This window comes from Benincasa hispida, chromosome 8, assembly GCF_027475165.1.
Source record: "Benincasa hispida cultivar pf3 chromosome 8, pf3_genome.v1.1, whole genome shotgun sequence".
Taxonomy (NCBI): Eukaryota; Viridiplantae; Streptophyta; class Magnoliopsida; order Cucurbitales; family Cucurbitaceae; genus Benincasa; species Benincasa hispida.
The window spans coordinates 17,037,933-17,061,222 of record NC_143485.1 but is presented as its reverse complement, the minus strand read 5'-3'; the positions used below and the strand labels follow the sequence as shown (position 1 = coordinate 17,061,222).

Here is a 23,290-nt window from a genome sequence, read left to right as displayed (position 1 = left end):
AATTGGTTTGGTTTGGGTTTTTTTTAATAAACTCAAGTAGGTCAGTTCGGTTCGTGGGTTCATAGGGTAGAAAGTCGGGTCGAACTGAACCAACCCAAATAGCCCAAGGCCCAGCCCATTTTTTAGGGTTTCATGTCACTTCACGTTTACCTTTCAGCATCAGACGCCCAGCCAAGCGAGCGCTTGACATGTTGCCATTGGGGATTCGTGAGGAACGTCCCACATCCGTCTCTGCTCCTTCTTATTCTTCTCACTGTTTGCATTTCTTATTCCCATCGTCTTCTCTTCGTCTTCCATCTCCATACTCCATCTCTTCATGTCTCCATCTCATCATATCTCCATCCCTTCACGTCTTCTTCCCATTGTCTCCTCTCTGTCTTCCATCGTCATTGTGTTTCTTCACAACCGTTTTTTCACCATCAATTCATTATCTCTCATCACTCATCACTTTCACGTTGTAATCATTCAATCATGCCGATTCATTCCCCACCGTCACCTCACCTTCATGTTACATGGTTGCTTCATGCTGTTTCTTTGGCTTCACACCATCACAGTTACTGCCTCATTGGTTAGCCACTAAACTCTCTCCTTTTATTTATTTATCTCCGGTTCATGGTTCAACTATGCTCACAATTTGTTTTGTTTTGTTTTTATTTTTCTTCATTTGTTAATATCATAGATGGAAAATGGTGAGTTGATCGACAATGATTCACCACCTATAAATATTCTTGGTCCATGTTCTAAACCATCGAAAATGATAGCCATTGGCAAGAGAAAACCAACTAGGCCATTGTGTTCAGTGTGGGATCACTTTACAAAGATGGAAAGGTCTAACACTGGAGGTATAAGATGTAAATGTAACTATTGTGATAAAGATTATGCTTGTGACACTTCTTCATGTGGAACTAGTACTTTATGGAAGCATTTGCGAAAACAATGCATAACTTATCCATTTAGAGAGTAACCTAAAGGGAAAACCATACTAAAGTTTCAAGCGAATGAAGCTGGTGTTAAAAGTACTATGAATATGAATTTTTTGTCTACTGCCTTTAGTTAATAAAGAGTTAGAAATGCATGTGCTAAGATGCTAGTATTGTCTGAGATGAAGGAACCCTAACGATAAGATCCTTGAGCAAAAGCAGGATCGTCCCAAAATTTCAATTCTTTACAGAATCAAAATTTTCCAGAGAAGAAGAAAAAAAAATGCATTTAAAAGAAAAACACACAACATGCTTGTAAATATATAAATATATATATAAAAGGTTACAGTAAACCTCACCTTTAAAGACAATCTTCACGAATCCTTTATCTGTGAAATTCACGAACGAACTTCTCTTGCTTTCACTAGACCAGCAAGCAATCGTTCAGCAACTCCAGTCCTCTACCACGAACAGCTTCGCACGAACACCAAGAAACAGGGACAACACTACCACTAGGAGCCCTCAGTATTCTCGAAGTGAGAATCCGAAGGGTGGGCTTTGTTCGAATTTGGTAAAGGTGAGGAGGAAAGGTTATCGTGTACAAAAGATCAAACAAGTGGGAGAAGTGAACAACTATCTATAGTCGGGTGCATGATCGTTTAGGCGAGGTACACGATCGTGAAGAAAAAGTTAAGTGATCGTCTATACAATCGTTTAGTTAAGCTCAAGTGCTAAACGATCGTCTAGGAAATGGTAAGCGATCGTTTAAAGAAAGGGTGTGCGGGTGAATGCAGTCGTTTAGTAAGTTGGCTCTATCGTATAGGCTATGCAAATACTAAGCAATCGATTAACAAACACCCCGTGAGTAAATTATGTGTATCTCTTGCAAAATGAAAACCATTTTCATTTTATTATTCAGTTACAAAACCGAATTGAACTTCCCACTTTCACATGATTTTAGAGAAAACATCGAGAAATTATCTCATAACTGTCCAATTAATAATATAATAAATATAATCATATTATATTTATAACCTATAGTTTGATATCATATATCCATAATATTTTCTCCTCTACTTGATATAAATCATATTTATATCTCATACATTTAGTTAATCATATCATATATAATTGAACTACCTCTTGTCAATTTGAACATTTCAAACTGACCCAAAAACTGATTCTCAACTTGTATCCAAACTACTAAGGGGACCTTATGAACCTATGACTCAAAGCTCTAACAATATGTGAATAACTGACTAAACTCTTTAGCCACGAGATCCACCATCCATTAACTGCTAGGTATTCCACTAAAGACCGACAACTGAACTCTTCTTACCACAGATATATTTTTTGTGTCCATCGAATATAACCAATCATGAGTACGATAACCCTTCACAGATGCTCGTAAGTATAGTTGGGCAATTTACCACTTTGCCCCTATAGTTACATCTCACTCCTTAAGTACTAATAATCCCTCTAATGAACAATACATCATAGTCCTACTATATGTGAACACCTCTCGAGCCAAGAGAAGGTGTGTGGCGCCATATCGTTCAAGCCCCAGGATCAGCCCTTAAGGGAGCTATCTATCTACTTAGTCCTGCTTCGGGGAAGGAGTGAATTCCATCTTGTGTAGTTGAGTTACCAGCTCCCAAATTAGATGAATCCCTAAAGTGGTATGTTTGAGTTGGCGACCTGGCCACTCGCACCCATGTAAATCAAAGAACCAGCCTCAATGGTAGGAGTTCCCAACTCACTCAAGATCGAGGTTATGTTACCTATGGTCATCCTAGTGAAGTGAAGTCTCTGTCATGAACAGTGTTATATAATGAGACGTTAACACTTCGTGGTCAGGTCTTATATAAACTCTTTTGTATAGGACGCCCCTGCTCGCACGTCCCCCATATGAATGATCAAGATTATACCATCTGTAGCAAATGACAATACTTGTAACTTATTCCACAAAGAGGATACATCCTTAGTGTTACTAGGATAAGGTTTCCCTCCAATATCCATATACTACAGACCATTTTGGTTATCACATAAGACATGATCCACTTGTATGTCACCACATACATGCTTAAGTTACATAAAGATAACCAGAGATTTTAGTTTATTGGTTTGTGGTAAAGCAAATAAAACATCAAAATGTGCAAAGTCAAGAAGTGGAGTAAATATCATATATTATACATCACAAGCGTTCGTACAAACTGTTTACAAACTACAGGACACGAGACTTTAGGGCATTATCCCCAATAGACCTGACATCTGTTACGCTATGGGGATAGTCAGCAGATATCACTTTGATCCAGGACAGGGTCATTGGACTACCGTCAAGAACATCCTTAAGTATCTTCGGAGAACGAGGGACTACATGCTTGTGTATGGATTTAAGGATTTGATCCTTACCGGATACACAAACTCTCATTTTTAGACCGATAAGGATTCTCAGAAATCCACTTCGGGATCAGTGTTCACTCTTAACGGAGGGGTTGTAGTATGGTGAAGCACTAAGTAGGGGTGTATCACTGACTCCACTATGGAGGCCGAGTATGTAGCGACTTGTGAAGCTGCTAAGGAGGTCGTTTGGCTCAAGAAGTTTCTAACTGATTTGGAAGTTGTTCCAGGCATATCTAGGCCCACCACCCTTTATTGTGATAATAGTGGTATTGTAGAAAACTCTAGGGAGCCTAGGAGTCACAAGCGCGACAAGCATATAGAGTGGAAATACCATCTCATCCGCGAGATTATGCATCGAGGGGACGTGATAGTTACAAAGATAGCTTTAGAGCATAATATTGTTGATCCGTTTATGAAGACTTTTACGGCTATAGTGTTTGAGGGTCACCTACAGAGCATGGGTCTACGGGACTGACTGCTGCTAGACTAGGGCAAGTGAGAGATTTTGTACTAGGCCTTTGTGCCCATTTATCTTGTACACCCCACTAGCTCTAGGACAAATGGGAGATTGTTGAGGTTAAAGCCCTAAATCTCGTAGGGTCCTGTAGTTTGTAAACATGTGTATGGAAAAATATTTGTGATGTAATAATATGAGATATTTTATTCACTATTGTCTATGAAATATAAGATATTTTAGTTACATTAACCACAAACCAATAAACTAAGATCCCTGGTTATCGTTGTAATTTAAGTATGTATGTGGAAACATACAAGTGAAGCAAGCCTTAAATGATAACCTAAATGGTCTGTAGTATATAGATAAAGGAGGGAAACCTTATCCTAGTGACATTATGGATACGACCCGCTTTGTAAATGTTACAAGTGTTGTAAAGTGCTACAAATAATCTTATCTTGGTCATTCATGTGGAGACATGCGAGTGGGGGTATCCTATATAAAGGAGTTTGTATAAGACCAGACCATGGAATTTTTAGTCTTGTTATATAACATCGTTCATCACTGAGACTTTCATTTCACTAGGATGACCATAGGTAACATGACCTTAATCCTGAGTAAGTAGGGAACTCCTGCCTATGAGGGCGGTCCTTTGATTTACATGGGTGCGAGTGGCCAAATCGTCGACTCAAACCTACTACTTTGGGGATTCGTCTGATTGGGGAGTTGGGAACTCAGCTACACAAGACGGAATTCACTCCTTCCCTGAAGCAAGGTAAGTAGATAAATTGCTCCCTTAAAGGCTAATTCCAGGGCTTGAACAATGTGGCGCCACACCTTCTCATGGCCCAAGAAGTGTTCACTCATAAGAGGACTATGATGTATTGTTCATTAGAGGAATAAGTGGTATTTAAAGAGTTAGATGTAACTACATGGGCAAAACGATAAATTGGCCCAGCTGTACTTATGAGCGATTTGTGAAGTGTTATCGTACTGTTGATTGGTTATATCCAATGGACACAAAAATATATCTGTAGTGCGAAGAATGTAGCTGTTGGTCTTTAGTGGAGTGCCCGACAGTTAACGGATGGTGGATATCGTATTTAAAGAGTTTAGTCAGTTATTCACGTACCATTGGAGCTTCAAGCTACAGGTTCACAAGGTCCCCTTGGTAGCTCAATGGATTTATGTTGAGAATCAGTTTTTGGGTTAGTTTGAAGTGTTCTAATTAACAAGAGGGAATTTGATTATATATTATATAATTAAATTGATTGAGTTATATATGATATAATTGATTTGATATATTAGATACATTAATTGGAGGAATTAATATAAATATGATTGATATTAAATGTCATTAACGAGAAAAAGAACTATGGTTTAAATATTACATATGATGTGGTATTAAAACTGCAAGTTATAAATATAATATGATAAATTAATTATTATATTTATTTATAATTAAAACAATTATAAGATAATTGTTTGGTTGGTTATTATTTCTCCTTTAAGCGTTTGAGCGAGAAGTTGCTATCAGTTTTAATAACTAAAGGATAAAAACGAAAATTGTTTTCATTTTTCATAAAAATAACAACACATTTGATCGAGTGAAAGAAAAAGCTATACAATAGTCTTTGAGAGAGTGAACGACGATACATCGAGTTTACTAGACGACAGCTCCTCGTTTGCTAGACGATCGAGTACCCAGTCTATACGATAAACTTAGCGACTTAGCCTTTCTCCCGCTTACTCTATCGTATACTTCATCCTTCCCTCTACCAAATTCATACAGAGCCCACACCTCTTGGATTCTCGCATTGAGAATACCAAGATAACCTCTTGGTGGTGTTGAGTTTTGCCGTTCGAGGGTCGAGGGTCGAGTCTTACTCGATTGTGGTCGAGGATTAGACAATTCGAGACTTGTACTGGTTGTTCGTTGCGGAGGGTGCTTGGACGCGTTACTGGTGTTGATCAAAGGAATACTTGAAGAATAGTTCTTCAAAGGTATGTCATTTGATTCTAGTTGGTTTTAACATGAAAGCATGTTGTAATTTACTCGATGATGAATGACTGTTCTTGTTGGGTTGTAAATGTTTTGTTCTTTCACAATGAGTTTGGAACGATCTTGCTTCCGCTCAATGGTTCTCTTGTTTAAGAGTTCCTTCAGAATGTTGTTTATTGGATTGGGATATTGATAAAGTTTTTCCAATTCTTGTTGATAATGCAACTTCATATGATTCGACAATCTCATATATGAAGAGAAAACTAAAGATTTGGAAGTCTCTTATTTTGGATAGTGAATTATTGCATATGCGATGTTGCGCTCATATTATGAACTTAATAGTCAATTACGGATTAAAAGAATTGTATAATTCGATAGCTAGTGTGCGAAATGTTGTAAGATATGTTAGATCTTCTCCTAAGCGATTGAAACTTTTTTTAGAGTGTGTTGGACATGAAAATATTGAATTTAAAGCCCTTTGTTTGTCTGCATGTGTCTACAAGATGGAATTCAACATATTTGATGCTTGATCATGCTTTAAAATTTGAAAAGGCTTTTCAATGCTTAGAAGAAGGGGATGAAGATTTTGTACATCACTTTACTAAAGATGAGAATGGAAAGAAAAGAAAGGGGTCGCCGACATTAGCCGATTGGAACCATGTTAAAACATTTGTCAAAATTTTTCAGATGTTTTATGATCTTACATTGAAGGTTAGTGGTTCAACTTATGTCACTTTTAATACATTTTTTCATGAATTTTGTGGGATTTAACGACGTTTAATAGGTTGGAGCTAAAATGTAAATAATGTGATATATACTATGGCTTCCATTATGAGAATGAAATTTGATAGGTATTGGAGATCTCTTGACAAGATGAACAAAGTGTTGTTTCTAGATATCGTGTTTGATCCATGATATAAGTTGGATTATGTGTCCTTTTGTTTCATAAGTATCTATGGGGATGAAGTTACTAGAACAATGAATGATGAGGTGAAAGTTAGTTTGATGCAATTGTATGAGTTTTATAAGACAAGTGATTCAAGTGGTCATACTTTGGAACAACCATGTCATATAGTTGAAATAAGTGAGGATTGTGATGACATGGAAATGGTTTTACAATTGGAATACAAACGAAGAAGAAAAGAGAAAAATTTGAATGAAATAAGAAATAATATGGAGAGATATTTCTCAAAACCTAATGAGGATCCAATTGAAAATTTTGATATTTTGAATTGGTGGAAATTAAATGCTCCCAAATACAAAGTTCTATCACAAGTTGCTCGAGATATCTTAGCTGTACCAGTGTCAACAATTGCTTTTAAATCAACATTTAGTATAGAAGGTATAATACTTGACTTTTTAGACGTTATTTAAGTCCTAAGATGATGGAGGTTTTAATATGTACACAAAATTAGCTACGTGCGAAGCTGATGTTATTAGATCTTACTCTACAAACTGAAGAATTGGAAACTTATGATCACGTTTTATCAAGTAATGTTATCTTTTATATATTTACTCTATATTAATATATTAAAATTTTGATAATATTCTTATATATTTTTTAAATCTTGTTTAGGGTTCAAGAAGCAAGTTTTATCAAGATCATAAATGGATCGTTCAAGTCTATTGGTCGTTGTTCGAAAATTCAATGGATTGCTCTTTTCAGTGGATTTTGTGTAAACCCTGAACCCTAATTTCTCTACTTTTGTATATTCCCTACTGAGACCAGTATGGTGAGTAGGTTGATGTGAGAATTAATGTTTAATTGTAGGGAAAAAGGGTGAAAAGTTAGAAGAAAAGTTTTAAGTTTGAAAGCTTGACTCTTAGGTGAAGCTAGAAAAATTGGCTAAGTGTAACCTATACATTGGAAGCCGAAGTGTGGCAAAGAGAAAAGCCATATGTGGACAAGGCATGCGGCAGCCAAGTCTTGAGAGGTTAGCATGCATGTGGTAACATTAGGTGTGCGCGAGAGTGGGCATTGGGCGTTGGAATGGCATGCGCGGACGATCGTGTAGCTATGTGCGGCGCTAAGCGATACGCTGGATGATCGTGTAGCTATGTGCGACACTAAGCGATACGCTAGATGATCGTGTAGCTATGTGTGGTGCTAAGCGATACGCTAGATGATCATGCAGCTACATGCGGTGCTAGATGATGCGAAGTGATGCGCTAGACAATAGCGCTACACGATTGGCGATGGCGCTACACAATAGGCATGAGCGCTAGACGATGGGCGTGATGCATTAGAAGATAGGCATCAACACATGATGAGCGTCATTGAGAGCTACACGATGAGCGACAACAAGAGCTGTGCAATAGGCTATGTGCTACACGATGAGCGAGAGCGAGATCGTTGGGTGATAAGCATCAGCGAGAGATCACTGAACGATGAGCTACACGATGGGCAGTGAACTAAATGATTGTAGCATGCATTGATCAGTCCTAACCACTGATTAAGGGCAACAACTATTCTAAGTACCAGATTTAACTTCATTTAAGTTGAAGGTGGCATGCTAGGTTTTAATGGTAAGCGGTGGAAAGTAGTATAAAAAGGGAGCCTGAACTTCAAAATATCAATTTGATCATTTCCTCCATAAAAATTGAGAGATCTTGGTGTCGTTGGAAATCTCTAAGAGTCTAATCTACTTTCATAGGTGACGCTACTGGAAGAAGGTCTCATCGGAATAAGGCTGGAGAAGGGAAAAGTGACCAGAGGTTCCGTTCTCGGGTGAATCCAGGCCGCCAATAAAGAATTGAGTCTCTAGGATGAACTACGAAGAGTTTGAAGTTAAAATTTTAAGGTAAGCTTCTTGATCCAATTTTAAACAGGTTTGTAGAAGTAAATTTCTTGAGATGAGCTCTAGAATTTGCATTATAAATTCCATAAATTGAATCAAGAATTTCATGAATAAGCAGGCAGCTGCTTGGGTTGAGTAAGCTGACAGCTCGAAGTAAACGCTCGGACAGACCAAGGGTTGAGCAATCCTATGCGTTGGACCTGCTATGTGGGCTAAGAAAAGCTTGCATTGAAGTCTTGGATGCATAAGCAGCCTTGTGGATGACCATATGCAGCTGAAGAAACACTTAGAGCAAAGTTCTGGTTGCCAAGTGGGATGCTTTTGTGAAGTGCGATTGAAAGCATTGCAAGAGCCAAAATCTCAAGGAAATTTCTAAGTGCTAAACCTACAGCAAGGTATGCATTGAGTGAAAGTCTTCTAGAGGAAGGCTAAACGAAAAGCTTATTTGAGGGTTAGTCTCAAAAGGGAGACCAATGCTAGTAGCTAAATATATGCTTTTGTGTCCACAAGATTGACACCAGTGTTGGAAGCATATCGACCTTTGAGGAGTAATCTTAAAAGTTGTGAGTGACTAAATATTTACAATATTTTAAAGAAACCATGTTTTAAGAAAGATTATTCTCATGCTAGCTAGTTTTACAAAGTAATTTCCATGCAAACTATGAGTTATGTTTTAAATGCGTGCCATGTATGAAAGTTTATTGAAAAACTATTTGTGTGTGTTTAAATACACAAAGCATGCGTTAGTACCTTTAAAGACATGTTTTCTATGTATTTTGCTTTACATACTTTAAAGAGAAAGTCATAGTAAGACTAGTATTACTTGAAACTCGATACCGAGGGACATTTAAGAAGGTATCCGAGCAGCTCGATACTGAGGGACATTGAGAAGATATCTAAGCAGTAGTACCTAAGGTATGATGGTACTTATAATCACATGCACGTAGATAGTTTAAAATCAGAGATTGAGTAAAAGGGTTCTCTCTTGACTAAGCAGTTGACATTGGGATTTAACCACAACAGGGTTATTCTCAACTAAGTAACAGTTTAATGTTTTCTGATAAAAACAACTTTACATGTTTTATGCTTAGAAAATGTTTATATTTCAGTACAAGGTTACTGTAAAGATTTATATTTTAGTATGATCTCTTTATTGAGACTTATGCATGAGAATCAGTTTTCTTTCTTAAGTCACTCACTGAACTAGCAAGCTCACTCCGTTTTCAAATGTTTTTCTTTCCTTGGGTAGCGGTCAAATCCTCAGAAGGTAGCTCTCCATCTGCTCCGTCACTCAAAGACAAAAGTTATTGTAACCCGTCTGCTAGGTGGTTACTGAAAATATTGTATACATATTATAGTTGTGCATGTAGAGACTAAGGTTTTGGGTGTCGGGACTTATGAGACTTGTAATGTAATCTCTGTAAATGTTTTGTGTTTAATACTTAATGTTTTTGGCCATAGAGGCAGCCATTGTGTTGAGATTGCATGTTGGTATCAGATTATTTTTCGCTAGAGTTAATATGTAGTAAGTGTCAGCAAAAGAGTTGATAACTACTACAGTCATGTCCTTTCCTAAGCTAAGAGAGTAGTCTGGGAGGGGGTGTGACATTTTGTGGATACTATAGTCGTATTTATGGATTTTGAAGACTTTTGTAGACATTATAGTCTTACTTATGGATATTGTAGACATTCGAAAACATTGTTGTCTTTATTTTGAACTTTGTAGGCATTATAGTCTTTCTTATGAATTTTTTAGACTTATTTTGTTATTATAAATTTTGGATATTGTTATTGTGGAATCTTATGTGTTAGCATTTTTATTGGTGAATCCTAGTTTAATTTGATTCCATGTATGTTTCGTTTATTTCAATGAATATTTAATAGTTGATTTATATCTTTGAACATTATTAGGGTATTTAATATTTTCCATACGAGATCATGAGTAAATAACTAAGATCCTCTCAAGCTTTTTTTTAAAGAGAACTGATGGAACCGAACCAACCCAACCCATTTTTTACAAGTTGGTTTGGCTTAGGTTCATAATTTAACAAGGGTTAGTTTGGATTAGAAAAATACACAAACTGAAGCATAGAGTTGGGCCTAAAATATCCCTAAACTCAACCCAACACATGAATACCTCTACACACCATATTTGCTTCAACAATACCATGTATTTCCTTTTAATTTTAATAACAGTATATCATTTAAGGAACATACTGAAGAAAATTTTCGAAAAAGATCCTTTGAGCGGAAGCAAGATCGACCCAAATTCCATTTTTCATTGGATAGAAGTTTTACAGTAAATAAGAACAAGATATGCATTTACTACAACATGCTTTTAAAAAAAAAAAGACTTAGGGATTCAAAAACCCTTACTTTTGAAGAATCCTTTCTTCAAGAACTCCCTTGAACAAAACACGAATGGGTCACCTTCTCCACGTGGGTCTCCTTCTTCAAAAGGGACACTACCACTTGAGAACCCTTTGTATTCTCTTGGGATAAAGGATTCAAGCAAGAGTTGTGAGCTTTGTTTGAATCCTTGTAAGAGGGAAGGAGATGGAGAGGAGGAAAGGGAAGAGAAGAATTTTTCTTCTCTGTTTTTGTTTTTCAGAGAGAACTCTTCTCTCAGAGAGAATTGAGGAAGAAGATGAATCTCCAACTACTTGAATCTTTTTTACAACCCACATAAATTAACTGAGAGCATGGGGGAGGGAGTTGTAACGCCTTCCCTTTAATTAATTTGAATTAAATTGATAATATATATATATACACACTATATGTTATATCCTATATAACATATAGTCTATAGTTTTATATTGCATCAAATATAAGATATCCTATAGATTATTTTTTCTCAACAATACATGACATTTAATATAAATCACATTTAATATAAATTCACATAATTGATATTTGGATCATATCCAAATATTTAATTCCTCTCAATATAAATCATATTTATATTAAATTTAATTACATGAATCTCATTCATATAACTAGTATTTGAATCATATTCAAATTCCTCTCATATTACCTTAAATTATAATGTATCAAATATATTATATTAATTATATCACATATATAATTAATTTAATTAATTATATCATATATAATTAATTCCCTCAATTAATTTGAGTACTTCAAATTAATCCAAAATTAATTCTCAATTAAATCCCTGTTGAGCTACATAGGGGATCTTATGAATCTATAGATTGAAGTTCCAATAGTACTCAGACAATTAATTAAACTTTTTCATTAAATTACCTAATACCTGTTAACTACCGATCATTCCACTAAAGACTGACAACTGCACTCTTTGCACTACAAATAAATTTCTGTGTCCATTGGATATAACCAATCAATAGGGTGATGACCCTTCATAAATTGCTCATAAGTACAGTTAGGTCAAAATTACAGTTTTGCCCCTGTAGTTACATCTAACTCCTTAAGTACCATTGATCCCTTTAATGAACAATAAGTCATAGTCTAATTACAACTAAGTCTCTCTCGGGCCAGGATAGGGTATGGTCACTATGTTCAAGCCCTGGAATCACAATTTATCTACTTGCCTCTACATCGGGGAATGAGTGAATTCCGTGTTGTGTAGCTATGTTCCCAGCTCCCTAGTCAGACAAATTCCCAAAATGGTAGGCTTGTTGAGTTGACAATCTGACTACTCTCACCCATACAAATCAAAGGACAACCTTTATGAGCAGGAGTTCACAACTCACTCAGAATTCAGGTTATGTCACCTATGGTATCTTAATGAAATGTAAGTCTCTATTATTAACGACGTTATATAAAGAGACTAATCATTTTGTGGTCTGGTCTTATACAAACTCTTTGTATAGGATACCTCCGCTCACATGTCTCTACATGAATGATCAGGATCAGATCATTTTTAGCACTTTACAACACTTGTAACACCTACAAAATGGGCCATATCCGTAATGTCACCAAGATAAGGTACCCAGCCTTATCCATCTACTACATACCGTTTAGGTTATTATTTAAACAAGATCTACTTGTATGTCTCTACTTGTTTAAATTACATGAAATAACTTTGGATCTAGTTTATTAGATTGAGTATATGCTGATAAAATAACACTTATTTTATTAACAACAATATGTTCATACAAAGTTTACAAACTACGAGATTACAATGAGATTTAGGACACCAATCCCAACACATACAAACTCAAACCAAGGATATTATTTATATATATATATATATACACATTATATTTGTTAAATTTTTTGGATTAGAGTATCCAAAATGACTGTTGTTTGCTTGTGAGATACTGAAAAATGATTTATTACTTTGGGTTGGATATCCAAAACGCTGGTTGGTTATTACTTTGTTGATACATATCTTCTCGTACTACTATTCTCGATTTTACCTTGGTTGAGTTATTAAGCTACATAAATATTCCTTTTGGTGTTTCAAGAACACACACCTTTATTTAGTTTTAAGAACACATACTATTTGTCGAGAGTTATTGTTTATGATAGATATTCAATGAAGGAAACTTAATACCATGAAGAAATATTGAGATTTTATTTAAATTGAGCTTTTACATGTATATATTTTAAAATAGTTCAATTTAATTTCTTTCAGGATTGAAGAAACTTTATGTTATTCAAGTATTGAAGTATTGGTAACTTTGTAATGCATTATGTAAAGAGATAATTATGTTGTTTGCCATCTTGCATGGTATAGATGTACAATGGATCTTTTTTCCAATGACAGAAATTTGAAACAAACGAGTATGTATTTGCTTTATTTGGTCTCTAAGCCTGCAACCTAATTATTAGATAAGAATGGGTCAATAGTGCATTTTCTTAAATACACTTGTAAGGACAAAAATTTGCCAAAATTAGAATATGTGAGCTTATTTTGCGATGCAATATATTATATGCATGAGTCCTAGGTGCAATAGTAGGTTGAAATGATATTTTTGGAAATTATGAGTCATGAGTTTGACAAAATTAGTCTTTATGAACTATTTGTATCAATTATATCCCAATTGTAATGACTTTGAAGTGTGATACCTATTCATTCATTAAGTTTTACTCTTAAATTGAAGTGTTGGAAAACGTTTTATAGAATCCATGATATTTAAGATCATCGATTGTCTTTGCTTTTATAAAACCAAACCCTAACTTAATTGAAGAAATGAGATTTAATATGAAGGAGTGTTTAACCTTATCAAGTGGTTTAGGGAGTTTGTTTATAGTTTTAGATCCTAAAAACACATTGGATTGTTTTCTCTTCTGTACATGGCCTAGGCCAATAGGTTATGAGTGACTTGGTAAAGAGCCATTACAAAGATTATCCAGTAATTCATCCCTTGAGTTTTCTTTTGTACTTGATTAAAGTTCTATTTAGATTCTTTTGAACTCTTTTTTAAATGTTACAGGTTAGTTTAAAATCAATGAACATTATTGTATTTTGATTAAGGTTTTCGAACTACGTTTTCCTCTAAAACCTCTAGCTTGTTCATCTTGTATGTAGGATCGATCTTTCGATTTGTTGATCTTGTATGTGAGATTGACCTTTCGCTTGTTGATCTCTTGAATGCATTTACTTCACCTGAAGAGTGTAGCATGTGACCCTGTTCTTAAAATTGAAGTCTTGGAAGATTGTTTGTATTTTCAAAGAACTTTAGTCTACGAGTGTGATTCATTCTTCAAGAGTTTAGGAGTCTTTTGATGGTTGGAGAATTATCTCTAAGTTCTCTTTGGAGTCTACAATTCCTAAACCCCAAAATGAAGAGAAACTCTTCTAATTTATGGAGTTCCCATGGGTCGTGTGAGTTTGAGTTTGGTTTGTCCTACAAGAATTCTGGACTTTAATGTCAGTTGACAACTAACATTAAAGATAGTGTTATTAAATCTCTTTAATGTCAATTGTCTTTAATTGAAGAGAGTGTACAATGTCGGTTTGAAACCGACATTAAAGGGTTTTAATAACATTATCTTTAATGTTGATTTTAAACCCCAGAATTATTGTCCATTTTTTTCAATTATTGTCCGTTTTTTTTTAAATACCATATCCATTTTTTTCAATTATTGTCTAGAATTATTGTCCGTGTATTCGATATAATTATTGTCCAATCCATTTTTAATGTCAGTCACAAAATTAAAAATGACATGTCCCTAAAACCAAGGTAATCAACCTGTACATGCACAAAATGAATTCTTAATTGCTTTCACAAATCCATAATAATAAATTACAAAAAGAGGAATTGGAGATGATAATTTAACTCTAAAACCAAGGTAATCAACAAATTACCAAAACTCATAAGCGTTACATAGCAAAATTAAAATTTTGATCCAAACAAGAGAGAGAACTTACTTTTAAACTATAAAATACAAACTAAAACTTGTAAATATCCCCTCCCCCTCTCCCAAAAAAAAAAAAACAAAAAACAAAACAAAACAAAAGTGCACACACACTTGTTGTCATTATATAGTATTTTCCAAATAATCTTTCAATTGCTCCTTCGTTATGTTCTCTCCACCATCTACCACAGATTTGGTCCAAATCGAAAGCATAACTTTCTGCAAGCAGAGAAAAATGGGCAAATAACATATAATAAGAACTTATAAAAACATATTAAAGAATGTTGCACGTCAGGAAAATATGTCATCTGTTCTTCAATGTTGCACATATTCACCCATTCATTAGCTTTTGCTCCATATTTTCGTGTGATTGCTTAAAAACAAGAAATGAAGAAGGCTGGCAAACTCGTAAGATTAGACTACCTCAAAAAAAAATTTTGCAACTTATGGACGACATCTTGTTCTGTTGACTAGGCCTCCACATTTACAAAGGACAACATCATCTTCTAAGGGGTTGTTGGACCATTTTAAAGTCTGAATATCATTTTGTTTTGTAAACTAGCTCTCCACATTAACCAAGAGGCTAGCAAACCTGCCAAGAAGGATTATAAAGGTCAAACAACAGTAATTAGATTCAAACAAATTACAGAACAAGGAGAGAGAGGTGGTGACCAGCAGTTGCAAGAATTTCCTCAACCAGTTTACAGACAATGGATATACAATGCTAGACTTAAAAGAGCTCGATACAGCAACCATTTCCAAACCTAGAGGGTCAACCTTTAGTACTTCTTACCAACACTTATAATTTTCAATAAAACTGCTAAAGCATGAAGATGCAAAACCAATTATTAGGGAAAATTATAGCCTTTCAAAGTACTAAATCTTGAACTAGAATCCTATTTCACTATTGTTAAAATGAGATTCAAGCTCAAAGTATTAAAATATACAAGGCCAGCAAAAAATTATAACTTATCTTAGATTGATTTTTTCAAGTCCAAGAACAAAAGGAACTAATAAAAGAATAGGGCTCCAATCAAGTTGGCCTTTTGAAAACTCAAAACAATGTCTTATCATCAATGCATAAAATTGGAGCACCACCTTTCTCTCCATCTTCGTCTCCAGAAACAATGTAAATGGCCATTGAAAGTTGCTGGTCTTGGAGATTAGAGGTTTCCTTTTTTAAGCGGATTAGAGTCTCCTATGACCTACACATGGCATATGGTCCCACCCATGACCTAACAACAAGGTCATAGGCCCTTCCTGCCTGAAGAAGATTATGGATTGAAAATGTCGATGTCTTCGAGTCACCAAAAAGGTACAAAATTTCAACATATTCTTTATCCAATGCTGCCAAATAAAATAAATTAGGTTTAATACTAATTTTGTTTGGAAAATAAATCGGTAAGTCAAACAAATCTTTCAGAATCATCATCATACAACCATACCTTCTGTAAAAGAATATGTTCTCAGAGCAACTGTTGAATTTTCTCAACCAATTTACAGACAATAGATATACAATTCCAAATTAAACATTGTAAAAGAATCTCAGAGCATAACAATTTATAATCATGGTGAAGGAAGATCAAAATAACAATAACCATACGTGCTTCACAAGAGTAGCTAATAATATTCTTATGAAAAAATTTTCCCCAAGAACTAGGAAGCTAATAAACTTAACAAAGATTTTCTGAAAAAGAATTTGAATGAGCAAACTAAATCAAGCTAGTAAAATTTTGAAAAGCAAAATCCAATGATTAATTTGAATAGGAATAATACAATACCTGGCAACAAAATCCAGTGATGGTAGACCATAACCACTACTAATAACAAGACTGGCGACACCCCTATTATACAAGCTCTGCAATGGCAATGGAGGCTTCCAAAATGCCACCGTACCGCACTGGTCCAGTCTCTCGTCATCAAGCAAGACCCACTTAGAATTTTCATGATTTGAATAAATATAGATAACTTGGTGAACATCGCAAGAGAGGTTTTTTGTCAAATTTAATCAAAATGAAGGCCTCAGATTGATAAACTAACTCTTTAAGTTCCTTCACACGATACGTGCATCCTTAACCTTCCTACCAAACAGAACATGTGAATAAGGTTATTATATATACATAAATCCGGACCAGAAGACTTCAATGGCCCTATTTTGAGCTTACTACTGTTGGGTTTTATGTCCTAAAACTCGTGGTATATAAACAATGGAACTTATTCTGAAAATTCAATAAGGTGTTATTGAATAGATGTATTGCTTATTAGAAATCCAATAAACTTAAAAGTCCCTTGACTATTGGATGAGTGCTTGAACTTTATATGGAGACATAAAGGTAGATCAGGTTCGAGTAAATAGTCAAAATGATCTATAGTATATGAATAAGGTTGGGTACCTTATTCTGGTAATACTATTGAATGCGGCTCGTCTGTAGTTGTTACAAGGAGTTGTAAAGTGCTACAAACGAAGTGATCCTAATTCGTTCATGTTGGGACATGAAGAGTGAGGGGGTTCTTGTGCAAAAGGGTTTGTACAAGATCGGACCATGAAATCAGTCACTCTTATTTTATAACGTTGTTTACTGTTTAAGACTGACTATTTCAAAGCGATGACCTAGGTAACTTAACCTTAATCCTGAGCTAACTATGAACTCTTGTTTATTTGGAATTATACTTAGATTTGCATAGGTGAGGGTTGGCTCAACAGCGCTGACTCAATAAACCTCTCATTTCAAGGGTAAAACCGGATAGATAGTTGGGGACATAGGGTGCAAGATGGAATTCACTCCTACCCGCTTTAGGGATAGTAAAGAGGTTGTTCCCTTAAGTGTTGATTCTGGGTCTTGAACAAGGGGCCCTGCCCTCTCACTGACCCGAGAGGGACTCGATTTTGTTGATTGGATCACAAAACAATTGTTCATTAGGGGATTAGTGAGGACTTAAGGAACAAGAGGTAATTTCGAGGGCAAAACAAATATTTGACCCAGCTGTCATTACGAACAACCTGTGAAGGATTGACTTACTAATCATTGTTGTATCGAGTGGACATAATATATCTACAATGAGGGAAGTTCAACTATGGGCTTTAGTGGAGTGACCCATTAGTTAACGAATGGGGGTTAGATCAGTCCAATGAGTTTAGCCGATTAATCTCAGATCGTTGAAGCCCATGATCTGTAGGTTCACGAGGTCCCCTACTAGCTCGGAAATGTATTAGCTCTAGAGTAGCGTGATAAGTTAATTTGAGACGTTCAAATTAGAATCAAACGGAATTGGAGATATATATTTAAATATGATTTAAATATATGAAGATGGTTTTGTGTAAAAATTAATATAATATTGGATATTAAATTAATTAGAATTATTTAAATTGTTTAAATAATTATTTATTAATTTTATTAGAAAATAATTTATGAAATTAATTTGTAAAATTAATAAATTTTAATTTTAGAAATAAAATATGGTTTTAAAATCAATTTTAGATTTTCGAAATAGAAAATTACACAAACATGAAAAATGAGATTTTTCATCTTCATCTTCAAATTAGCTCACAAAGAACCCATTATCTTCAACCTTCAATAACTCCAAGCATGAGTTGCATCCCATGCAACAAATCTCTTTGCATGATAGCTGCAATATATTGAAGAGATTGGAGTGATTTTGGAGGGTTGCAACCGAATGAATTTTTCTGAAAAGTTCGGGTAAAAGAAAGTGTTCTTCATTTAGGTTGTTGCAGTAAGCATTCTCCAAGTTCCCTTTGATTCCAGCTTGTTTTGATCCCACAACTCAATCTAGAGCACCAAGAGAATAGTAGGGAAGATCTTGTGATAGTCTACACACAGATTTGGAGGATTTAACAGCTGGAATTCTAGATTTCAACGGTTCTTCAAAGGTATGTCTTGAAACCCATTAAATCCTGTTTAAGCATGCTTTCATTTCTGCCAAAATTAATGAATTAGAATGCTTATCGATCCTCATCGCTTCTGCTGCGTGTTAGTACCTTTCCAACCATTACATGCTATAACTCGAAAAGTGAAATCTAGAGTTTGTAAACTTAGTTTTAGGTTAAATTTTTGTAACGAGGTCTGTTTTCTTGCATGCTAGCATGTTCCTTGATTTACTTATTTGTTCAATTTTCTTTCTAGAATAGTAGGGAAGATCTTGTGATGGTCTGCACACAGATTTGGAGGATTTAGCAGCTGGAATTCTAGATTTCAACAGTTCTTCAAAGGTATGTCTTGAAACCCATTAAATCCTGTTTAAGCATGCTTTCATTTCTGCCAAAATTAATGAATTAGAATGCTTATCGATCCTCGTCGCTTCCGCTGCGTGTTGGTACCTTTCCAACAATTACATGCTATAACTCGAAAAGTGAAAAGTAGATAATAAGAAAGAAAATTGAACAAATAAGTAAATCAAGGAACATGCTAACATGCAAGAAAACAGACCTCGTTACAAAAATTTAACCTAAAACTAAGTTTACAAACTCTTATATTTTGGAAAATTTTCGACAACATAATGACACTACTACAACGAAAACAAAAATTTACCTTGAACCTATTCAAAGAAATGCACTTTTTCTATTAGAAAGAGTTTGTAATTTTCCTTTCTCCAACTCTCTACTGCTTCTGATCATATAAGTGGAAGATTATAACAACTAACAAGAAATATCATGCACGAGATTAAAAGTCTTCAATCTTGAAAGATCTACACAAATTTCAGCAAGATAGCAGATGATTGATTGATGCAGCATAAATTGCACATATGCGTTACCTTAAAACTTCAGCAAAAGAATATACCAACCATTAAATATTGCAGCAATGAATTTGTATATAGGGTATAAAATATTCAACAAATTCTTAATGTATATGAAGACAGCTTGGACATATCGGTAACTAATGACTAAATTTGTGATACCAATAGGGTTATTAATGTAAGTAAGAAGCTAACCCCATTTAAAACATTACCATCCTCTTCTTGTTTTTCTCATTGTTATTGTTGTTTTTTTTAAATGTTTATTATTATTGTCATTATTGTTATAAGCTTATAATAAAGGTATTGTTATTTTATATTTCTATATAGCATATAGGTGAGTGTCATTCAATATGACCTGTAAGTTAAATTTAATCAATTGGTAACTGGTATTAGGAGAACGATCTCAATGAAAAAACACAAAAAAAAAATAAAAAATAAAAATTAAAAAAACAGAACCACCCTTTTCTATTCAATAAAAATTTACAAACTCTTTCTAATAGCTTGGTGTTTGTGACAGTGTGTATATAAATGATTAGAGAGTAAGCTCACTAGAATATCCCATGTAAGAAGTTGTAACCAAGAGTATACCCAATCACATTAAGTATTCAAATTTAAGCAAAATTCAAAAATTGAAAAGAAGAAAGATGATGTAATGTAAAGTAAAAGAAACCAGATAGAAAATACCAAATGTTAATCATAGATCTGAGGCATTGCTCTGATCTTCTGGCTCAAAAAAATCCATGGATGCCAATAATGTTGGTTACTGTTAAGATATCCCAATGGCAAAGCACTTTCTATCAATCTAACTAAAACCATATGCATTGAGTTACATTGTAAAAGTTATTGGGTTTAAGTGGATTAGGATGAATATAACATCTTAAAGTTGGTTTGGACTTGAAACCAATCTAACCCTTTAAACTCTACCTTCACCAGACCACTTTTGCATTTTTTATTACTCTCAATCTCCCTTCAAACATCTACTTTTTTCCTTCACAATTTCTCTTCAAACATCTATAAATCCCTCATTTCCAAACTCAAGCTCATTTACCCAACTTTCCTCACCTCTGACACAATCATTTTCTTTCCCCATTTCGTGGAATCTAAACACCCACCTAGAGAGAACGAGAAACAAAAAAAAAAGTTTTCAATAGGCAGTGGTGTAGTGGTAGTGTTCAAGCATCACTGCCATCATCACCACCACGAGCTACGACACAGAGGAGGAAAGGAAAATGTCCCAGAAGTTTACCTATAGGGTGGAAAATGTCTGGTGGAGAGGTAGATTTGGTCGACGAGCGATGACACAGAGGTCGGATTAATGACGAACGGAGGCTGGATCCACAACAGACCTGCACGATCGACGACAAACAAAGGCGAATCGTCAAACAGAGGTCGGATCTGCACATGGAGGCCAGATTTGCACGATGAACAGACCTATACCCACGATCAACGAATGAATGGCAAGGGTTTGGAAGAGAGAAGTGAGAAAAAAGAGGGTCTGAAGAGGGAAGTGTGAGAATGAGAGGAAAAAGGAAATAGAGGGAGAGTGAAGAGGGAAATGAAAAAAAATGGGAGAAAAATATAAAGTGAGATAGATTAAGTGGGCTTTTAATGTCGATTTTAAACCAACATTAAAGGTACCCCTACAATGTCGGTTTAAAACCGATATTAAAGATCCATTTTTTTTTAAATAAAGAAACAAAACCGACATTATACATCCAATTTCACTTTTTTCAACCGACATTAAAGCCCAAAATTCTTGTAGTGAATACTGGGGCCCAAGTAATTAGGGTTTCAGACGTGGTTGATATTTGACCAAATTGAGCCTATTTTTGGACTCAATTGAATTTGTCAAAAATAAATTAGATCAAATTAGTTTATTTGATCCAACGGCTACGATGAAGACACATAACATATTGGGATTTGCCAACTTTTGTCTTTAATTTTAATTTGAAACACAGGTCGGTTTTTAATTAATCCCAAACTTGATCATTTGTAATTTTATCATTAATTTGAGATATATTGCGATAATTTGTAATAGATTAAAGTTTCTCATTAAACAATTTTCATCATGGAAATAATAAAAGAATGAAATATAAATAACTATACTCTACCTTATATCTCAAAGAAATTCTAATCTATGTCGTGTTTGGTAACTATAGGCTTAATTAAAAAAAAAAATTCAAATGATTACTAAATAGGATATAATTTTTAAATAGTATATATCAAAACAAAGATATCAATAAATGAAAGTAATGTTTCTAATCTTAGTTTTTGAAAATGAAAAACAAAAAAAATTAAATAGTTGTCAAATGAGATAGAGTTGTAGTCTTTAAAAACATAATTTTTCTTTTTAGATTGGCTAAGTTCAAATGTTTATTTAAGAATGATAAAAACACAATCAATTCCCGAAAAACAAACACAAATTTCAAAATTAAAAAACTAACCAGTTATGAAATTGTACCTTAATTATCCTTCCATCCTTCCAACATATAAGTTAGAAGAGTAAATAATAAAATAAAATAAAATAAAAGTGCAAACATTAGATATTGGAGACAAAGCACAACAACTAAAGAAATGTGTTTTATTTTTACTATTTTTCTTTAACTTAATATCTAAAAAGAACCTGATTCTATATTTTACTTTTAGGAAACACTTTTGACAAATAATTCTTTTATATATTTTTTAAAAAGTTATCAAATCGGAGATTAATATTCAAAAAGTTTAGAAGAGGAAAAATGCATAAGGGTAAGAAATGGTATAAGAGTAGAAATATTCTGTGCCTATTTTATGTATTTAAATCTCATCTGTTAGAAAAAAAAATCCCATTTAGGATTGAACCAAAGAAAAGATTATTTAGCCCATCAACTTTTACTTTCATTCTATTTTGATTTAAAAAATAATGTTTAGTTTAGTACATCAACTTTAGAATTTGTCATTTTTTCTTTTTCATGAAACAAATATAGGAAATACATCGTCTTTCTTTACTATTAGACTAAATTATTAAAAATACATCTAAACTATGCTATTTGTTTAAAAATTAAAAAAAAAAACAAGTCCTATTTTCTATTTGCTCTTGGCCTTCCATAAACGTTTCAAAATTATATTTAGAGTAGAAATTTATTTGTTGAAAAAATAAAATAAAAATTGGGATAAGATTGCAATCACCCAACATTTCAAATGCCAATGTTCGTTCAACATTCTAATAAATGCAAGAGGTTTTGAAGTATTTATGCGAAAAGTAAAAAAAAAAAAAAATTGTAACTTTTAAGGGTGTGTTTGAGTCAAAGAGTTAAGAAGTATGGAGTTGTAAACTTAACTCCTTGTTTGGTCAAAGGGGCTCGTGAGTCCACGAATAAAAAACATAAATTTTATATCTTATCAACTTCTTATATTACAGGTCCTAGGAATTCACAACTCCACAGACTTCATAACTTTTCGGAGTTCACAATTCCACTCATTACCTCATGAAGGTGTTTGGGATAAGCATTAGAGAGTAGAAAATTGGGAAGTGAGACCAAAGAAGTTCGTAGGTTCCACTACTAAAAAATATCAAACTTCTTACACTGCGAATCCTAGTGGTTCACAACTCTCCAAATTTTATAATTTCTTAGAGTTA

General features: G+C 34.2%; 1 long non-coding RNA gene across 1 annotated transcript; it reads right to left on the bottom strand.

Moving 5' to 3' along the window:
• Nucleotides 1-14,763: 14,763 nt before the first annotated feature.
• LOC120082660 (uncharacterized) lies at nucleotides 14,764-21,260 on the bottom strand. Its single transcript, XR_005483241.2, has 4 exons — nucleotides 20,921-21,260; nucleotides 16,021-16,269; nucleotides 15,346-15,514; nucleotides 14,764-15,141 (listed from the first exon to the last, which is right to left on the bottom strand). It is a non-coding gene; the product is annotated as an uncharacterized LOC120082660 (long non-coding RNA).
• Nucleotides 21,261-23,290: the final 2,030 nt, after the last annotated feature.